Here is an 8,275-nt window from a genome sequence, read left to right as displayed (position 1 = left end):
GGGAGGCAAAGGAGTGCCTGACATCCCTACCATGCTGAGGACCTTCTTTGTGTGCAACTGCGTGCGCAGGACTCTCAGAGACGTAGTGAAAGGCTCTGCTGGAAACTCCATGTCTCGCTTCTTCCTGCTGCCCCTGTGGAGGCAGCTCAAGTGGGAAAAGTGGGACAGCTCCGTCCCTTACAATTGGACCATGCCCTGGTTCTACTCGGACGTGGGCAAATTTGTAAGGGAGCACCAACTGGAGGGAGTTAAACCAGACTTGTGGTTACCCCGTGTGATCCACAAGCTCATCAGAGCCAAAGACACTATCGAGAACATCCCAGGGCTCCCCGACGCCACAGCCAAGACTGTCTGGGCTAACGTGTCGTTGAGCAGGCTAACCAACAGGCATAAAGACATTGCATGGATGGCCATTCAGGGAGGCCTCCCCCTAAGGACATTTATGCATGCCAGGGGGCTGTGCAGATATAGACACTGCCCACAGTGCATTGTGGAGGAGGAGACTTCCCTCCACTTGTTCTGGCAGTGCCCGTTTGCACAGGCCTTGTTCAGAGCCCTGGAGCTGGATCTCAAGGACTCTATCGGGAGAAAGTACCTGTCCTACCATTCGGTACTTTATGGACTTTTCCCAGGGACACACACGGAGAGTGCCATTGAGGATGCTTGGCGCCTCATGTGCTGCGTAAAGGACGCTTTATGGTTTGCCAGGAACCGCCTGGTGCTGAGGAGGGAGCAGGTCACAGTCCGTGACTGCCGCAGGCTTATCCACAGCCTGCTGAGAGACTACTCTCTCAAGGACAGTCTAGAGGCTGAAGACTAGCCCCACTCTCCTCGCCCCCCCCCCCATTTCCCCAGGTTATGTTCCACTAAAGTGCTAACCATATGTGCCACGTCTGGGAATGTAATTGTACACTGCTTCTACTGAGCTTTCCGTAAACTGAAGTCGTACTGTAACGTGTATTGCCCTGCGCTGCGTCGCAGTACTACTTATCGTCTATCTGTACCAATATTACTGATCTTTGTATTTCTGCTAAAACAGGTTGATGTCTGTTTTATCATAATCAGTTTTGTATAATAAACTTAAATACAAAAAAAAAAAAAAAAGTCTCTTTTCTACCTGGTCAGCCCACAACCTGCAGACGATGCAGCCAACTGGGTCACAAGGCGGAGGAATGCCAACAGAAATCCTGCAGGCACTGCAGGGTGGTGGGGCACGAGACCAAAGACTGTCCACGAAAGAAGACCTGTAACCTGTGCGGCGATCCTGACCACATCTACAAGGATTGCCCCAAAAGATCAAGGTCATACGCAGCGGTAGCAGCAGCCAAGGCCCCGGCCAAGGTCCCCTCGTCGGCCCCGACCAAGGCTCCAGCCAAGGCGCCGGCACCGCAGACACCCTCTCCGGCAACCCCGAAAGCGGCACCCAGGAAAGGTAAGAAAGCAGCTCCCCTCCCTGCCAAGACTGTCGTGGCCCTGCCCGCTGTCAAGGCTCCCCCTCCCCGCCCAATGGCAGCGCCATCCCTCCCCTGTGCTGCCTCCGACCCTCCCTGCTTCACCCCCTTCTCCCTCCCCCCACTCCTCCCCCTCTCTGCAGCAGCTCTAACCCCCTCCCTAGCTGCTGCAGACCCCGACCCTTTCCCCCCTCTTGTTTCCGCTGCAGACAACCCCCTGGAGATGCCGCCAAAAGGAGCCGGAGCCAGAAAACGCAAACATAGCGGCAAGAAGGAGGAGAAGGACGAGGACAGCGAGACTGAGACGAGCCCCACCAGGATCTCTGTCCAGAAGAGGGCGCCACCACCAGCCCCCACCGTTCCCTCTCCTCCCGAGCCCGCTAATGACAACGACGACACGCTCGAAAAGATGGTCCAGGACCTGACCCTGTCGGATGAGCCAGCCACCGAGACCGAGGCTCTGATCCTCAACCAGCTGGACATCGACAACCAGGTCTCCCTCCTGGAACAGCTGCTAGACGAGGCCGTCTGGACCCCCGTGAACCCCATCGACCACGGCGGAGAAGATTCTCCCCCACCAGGGGGAGGAGGCGGTAACTAGTGCCTCTGTTTGAGCTAACCTTCTTTTTACCCCCAACTAATGGCGTCAATTTCTATTTTCTCCATTAATGTGAGGAGCATGAAGGACCAGTTCCGGAGGCGCGGTTTACTAACCTTCCTTTCTTCCCAGCAGTGTGATGTATATTTGTTGCAGGAATGTGCTTTACCCTTCTCTCGTTCTTATCGCCATCTATGCAGGGAATGGCCTCATGGCCCGTCCTTTTGGTCCGGCGGGAACGGCTGCAAGTCGGCGGGGGTTGCTATCCTGATCCGGGGAGGCAACTTCACGGTGGACGCTGTCCAGGAGATGGTCTGCGGCAGACTTCTGGTCGTGGACGGATCCTGGGCGGGGGAGCCTGTCAGGCTCATCACCGTGTACGCCTCCCCGGAGAAGAAGCAACGCCTGGAGCTACTTCAGAACCTGCGGACCCAGCTGACCACCACCAGGGCCATAGTGATGGGCGGGGACTTCAACTGCCCGATCGAGGAAGGAGGGCGCACTTCCACCCACGCAACAAACCTGGACATGACTTCGAAACTGCTCAGAGAGATTGTCACAGAGGCATCCTTAAAGGACGCTATGGGCTCCATCGGGACCGGCTCCGTGAACTATTCTTGGAGCCGGCCGGATGGCTCTGTGCGTTCCCGGATAGACTTTGTGTTCACCTCTCGAGCGGTGGAGCATCAGCAGTGCTCCATGGTGCCCTGCTACTTCTCAGACCACAGGGCTGTTCGGCTCCAGTGTGCCCTGGGCAAAGGGTTTGCTCCCGGTCCAGGCTCCTGGAAGCTGAACTGTGCCCTGTTAGAGAGGCAGGAAATCGTGGATGAGCTGCGTAATGTATATTCTGATTGTGTCAGTACCAAGTATCTGTTCCCCACTGTAGCCCAGTGGTGGGAGTTTACTAAAGTAAAGCTGCGCTCTTTCTTTCAGGCTAAAGGAAGACTCCAGGCGTGTGAGAGGAAGAGGAAATTCAGACGGCTGCAACGCAAGCTGCAGTCCCTGTTGGACCTCCAACAGTGCGGATGGGACGTGGACGAGGAGCTGGAGGAGACCAAGGAGGGCCTGAAAAGGCACTTTGAGGAGGAATCCAAGCAAATCGTCTTCCGTTCCAAGGTGGAGAACCTGGAGAAGGGTGAGAAATGTAACTCTTTCTTTTTCAGGAAGCTCCACTCCGCCCACACGCCCCTGACTGAAATGAGAGACAGCGAAGGTGTGGTACGACAGGGGAAGGAGGAGGTCCAGAAAGTGGTCGTCGACTACTACCGAGATCTCTACTCCCCCAAAGACACAGACCCGGAGGCTGCCGAACGGTTCCTGTCAGGTATCACTAACACCATTGATCCCGCAGGTCGCGCAGCCATGGACGCCCCCTTGACGCTGGAGGAGCTGCACTCTGCCGCCAAATCCTTCAGGAAGGGCAGGACACCGGGCAGTGACGGTCTCCCAGCCGAGTTGTACACAACGCTGTGGGACCTCATCGGCCCGGACCTCCTCGACCTGTACGAGGAGATGGTGGTGGAGGGCAGGATGCCCCCCACGCTGAGAGAGGGAATGATCACGATGCTGTATAAGCGGAAGGGGGAAAGATGCGACCTGAAAAATTGGCGTCCCATCTCTCTCCTGAACGTGGACTACAAGATCCTCGCCAAGGTGCTAGCCACCAGGTTGAAGAAAGTCATCGGGCAGATCGTCCACCCCGACCAGACCTGCGGCATCCCAGGACGCCGGATCGCGGACAGCCTGGCCCTCATCAGGGACACGATCTACTACATCAAGGACCACAACGTCTGTGCCGCTCTGGTCACCCTAGACCAAGAGAAGGCATTTGATCGGCTGTCTCATGGTTTTATGGGTCAGGTACTGCGGAGGTTTGGGCTGGGGGAGATGTTCTGCTCTTACGCTAACCTGATGTACCTTGATATCCGCAGCTCGGTGCTGGTGAACGGCTGGAAGACTGACCCCTTCCCTGTCCTCTCTGGGGTCAGACAAGGCTGCCCTCTTTCACCTCTTCTTTTTGTCTGTTGTATAGAGCTCTTCGCCGAGTGCATCAGACGGAATCCAGAGATCAGAGGGATCACCGTGCCGGGCAGAGACAAGAAAGAGATAAAGTGCTCGCTCTACATGGACGACGTGACCATCTTCTGCGCGGATCGCCGGTCGGTGAGAGCGCTCGTCCAGACGTGCGAGGACTTCAGCCGAGCTTCAGGCGCAAAGGTCAACTGCGGGAAGTCGGAGACCATGCTGTTCGGGCAGTGGGACCTGACTTCTGAGCCGATCCCGTTTCCCGTCAAAACCGACTTCCTAAAGATCCTGGGAGTCTGGTTCGGCAGAGACGGCGCGGCCCTGAAAAGCTGGGAGGAGAGACTCAACAAGGTAAAGCAGAAATTTGGGCTGTGGAGCCTCAGAGACCTTACCATCGAAGGGAAAGTGCTGGTGCTGCGCAACGAGATTCTTCCCATGCTGCAGTACGTGGCTCAGGCGTGGCCCCTGCTGGTCACCATTCACCGAGCCATCAACCGAGCGGTTTTCCACTTCATCTGGGGCTCCAAAATGGACAGAGTAAAGCGCGCAGTGATGTACAAGGAACCCGGCAAGTGAGGCAAAGGAGTGCCTGACATCCCTACCATGCTGAGGACCTTCTTTGTATGCAACTGCGTGCGCAGGACTCTCAGAGACGTAGTGAAAGGCTCTGCTGGGAACTCCATGTCTCGCTTCTTCCTGCTGCCCTGGTGGAGGCAGCTCAAGTGGGAAAAGCGGGACAGCTCCGTCCCTTACAATTGGACCATGCCCTGGTTCTACTCGGACGTGGGCAAATTTGTAAGGGAGCACCAACTGGAGGGAGTTAAACCAGACTTGTGGTTACCCCGGGTGATCCACAAGCTCATCAGTGCCAAAGACACTATCGAGAACATCCCAGGGCTCCCCGACGCCACAGCCAAGACTGTCTGGGCTAACGTGTTGTCGAGCAGGCTAACCAACAGGCATAAAGACATTGCATGGATGGCCATTCAGGGAGGCCTCCCCCTAAGGACATTTATGCATGCCAGGGGGCAGTGCATTGTGGAGGAGGAGACTTCCCTTCACTTGTTCTGGCAGTGCCCGTTTGCACAGGCTTTGTTCAGAGCCCTGGAGCTGGATCTCAAGGACTCTATCGAGAGAAAGTACCTGTCCTACCATTCGGTACTTTACGGACTTTTCCCAGGGACACACACGGAGAGCGCCATTGAGGATGCTTGGCGCCTCATGTGCTGCGTAAAGGACGCTCTATGGTTTGCCAGGAACCGCCTGGTGCTGAGCAGGTCACAGTCCGTGACTGCCGCAGGCTTATCCACAGCCTGCTGAGAGACTACTCTCTCAAGGACAGTCTAGAGGCTGAAGACTAGCCCCGTTCTCCTCGGCCCCCTTTCCCCCCGGTTATGTTCCACTAAGTGCTAACCATATGTGCCACGTCTGGGAATGTAATTGTACACTGCTTCTACTGAGCTTTCCATAAACTGAAGTCGTACTGTAACGTGTATTGCCCTGCGCTGCGTCGCAATACTGCTTATCGTCTATCTGTGCTAATATTACTGTTCTATGTATTCCTGCTAAAACAGATTGATGTCTGTTTTACCATAACCAGTTTTGTATAATAAACTTAAATACAAAAAAATGTCTCTGTGCTGCCCTTGTCAGGGCGGTAAAGCACTGTATTGCTATACGTCTGTTTACTACAGTTCCGCCGAGGTCCCGCTGTCTCCGTTGCTGGTCCTGCCTGACGGTGGAAGTTTCGTGTGGCCGTGGGGAGAAAGAAGGATCGTCTGGCGGGCGTACCCAGTCGGGGTACAGGTTGATCCCGTCGCAATTACTATATTGAATTCTCGGTCCTTTCTCACGATTTTATTTATTGAATGTGAGACCTATTCACATGTATAAAATTAAGATTTGGTAACCTATCACTTAGGGTGGAGAATAACCTCTTTTTAAGACATTACATGGGAGGAAAGGCTCCACGTCCTGGTGCATTTGTGTATCATGGCAGAGCATGGTAAGTGATTTTGCATAACAGCCACCTTTGTGGAGAAAAAATTAAATCAGTCAACGTGAGAGGCTCTGTGCACTCGGTCTAGTAGTTGCAGTAGATTGCAGTTTACAGTACAGTACAGTATTGTGGATGGCTGTGGATTTTACCCCTGGGTAAAAACCAGAATAAGAAATATTGAGACTTTGGGAAAAAAAAATCTGATTTACTGGATACCTGTCACTAGAAACTGTTCAACAGACTTTCAACCGGAACATTTTCAGTGACAGATCTGAGACTACCTAAATGGATACAGTCTCCTACGGTAGATATAAAAAGTCTACACATCCCTTTTAAAATGCCAGGTTCTTGTGATGTTAAAGAATGAGACAAAGATAAATCATGTCAGAACTTTTTCCACCTTTAATGTGACCTATAACGTGAACAATTCAATTGCAAAACAAACTGAAATCGTTGAGGGGGAGAAAAAAACTCACAATAACCTGGTTGCATAAGTGTGCACACCCTTAAACTAATACTTTGTTGAAGCACCTTTTGATTTTATTACAGAAATCAGTCTTTTTGGGTAGGAGTCTATTAGCATGGCACGTCTTGACGTGGCAATATTTGCCCACCCTTCTTTGCAAAAGCGCTCCAAATCTGTCAGATTGCGAGTACACCGCCTCTTCAGATCACCCCACGGATGTTCAATTGGATCAATCTGGCTCTGGCTGGGCCATTCCAAAATGTTAATCTCCTTCTGGTGAAGCCATGCTTTTGTTGATTTGGATGTGTGCTTTGGGTCGTTGTCGTGCTGAAAGGTAAACTTCCTCTTCATCTTCCTAATGGAATTTTGTGCCTGGTATTTGGAACTGTTCACAATTGCTGCCACCCTGACTTCCAGCTGAAGAAAAACAGCCCCAAAGCAAAATGCAAAATGCCGTTTGTTGGTCTGCATGAATTTAGGTACTATATCCTGTGGGTATGGTGTTCTTTGGGCGATGTGCAGTGGTGTTTTTGCACCAAACATAACTTTTGGAAAAATGGCTACAAAGTTCAACCTTGGCTTGATCAGACCATAACGCATTTTCCCACATGCTTTTGGGGGGACTTCAGCCGGGCTTGGATGCTTTTCTTTGTAAGAACCCTACCCCATTCATATGAAGAACACGGGAGATTGTTGTCACATGTAGCAGTACTTGCAAGAAATTAATGTAGTTCCTTTAATGTTGCAGTACGCCTCTTGTAAGCCTCCCTGACCAGTTTTCTTCTCGTCAATTTTGGAGGGTTCTTGGTTGCAGGTTGAAATGTACAAAGACTATCCATAGACATTGTTTTCCTGCACCTTAAGTTAGTTAATTTTATAATTGTTCTGTTTTAATCTTGTGTGATGTTCAATTGTGTGATCAGTACAATTATGTACTGATGTGATTGAGCCCTTTTGTTCTGTTTAAAATCTAGCTGTTGTCTTGATGTTTCTGTTCAATAAAATGTTAATTCTTGCTGTACTAGATTGGGTACACATAGCAGGGTTTCAAGGTGTGCATGCTGACTGGTGCTGGAAGTGATTTTGGGGAGCGACTACAGCTCTCTTGGTGAACAAAGGGTTTCTTAAGTTCCTGAGACTCCCAGACACACCCCAGCAGCTCAACTGTACACAGACTGAAAATTTTAATTAAAGACATTTTTACAGAAAGAGATCTAGTCATATCTCTTGAGCCAGCAACACATCTGTCAACTGCACCCCAGAAATAGAATTTGATGTCTTGGCTATTAAAAAGCTGAAAGCATTGGGATTGCAGAAGGGGTGTTGCTATAACTGTGGTTAATTAAGCTATCCTTGTCCTACCTGTGGTCAAGGGAGACCTAGCACTCTCCAAGCCCATAGAGCCAAATTGAAACCCTTTGGTTTGATGATTTTTTTCATTATGATACTTCAAGGAACACAGTGAACTGCAAACAGACCTTTTCTTGTTACTGCAGAAAGGCGATCACGCTGCATCTTTGTCTGATGTCACAGCAGGTACTGCTGTGTCTGTGACATTGGGGGAAATTATCAACAGATTCAAATAATCAACAAATAATATGTCACATCAGATAATAAGTGTTCTGATAGATCTGGGTCTCTGAAAAATGGCAATGAGATGCCTCAAGTTATGAAATGCAGTTGTATGTGTACTTCCATTACAGTAATACACTAGAAAGTACAACAAATGCAAACTG

Source organism: Spea bombifrons, chromosome 5, assembly GCF_027358695.1.
Source record: "Spea bombifrons isolate aSpeBom1 chromosome 5, aSpeBom1.2.pri, whole genome shotgun sequence".
NCBI lineage: Eukaryota > Metazoa > Chordata > Amphibia > Anura > Pelobatidae > Spea > Spea bombifrons.
Note: the sequence above shows the minus strand (reverse complement) of the source record.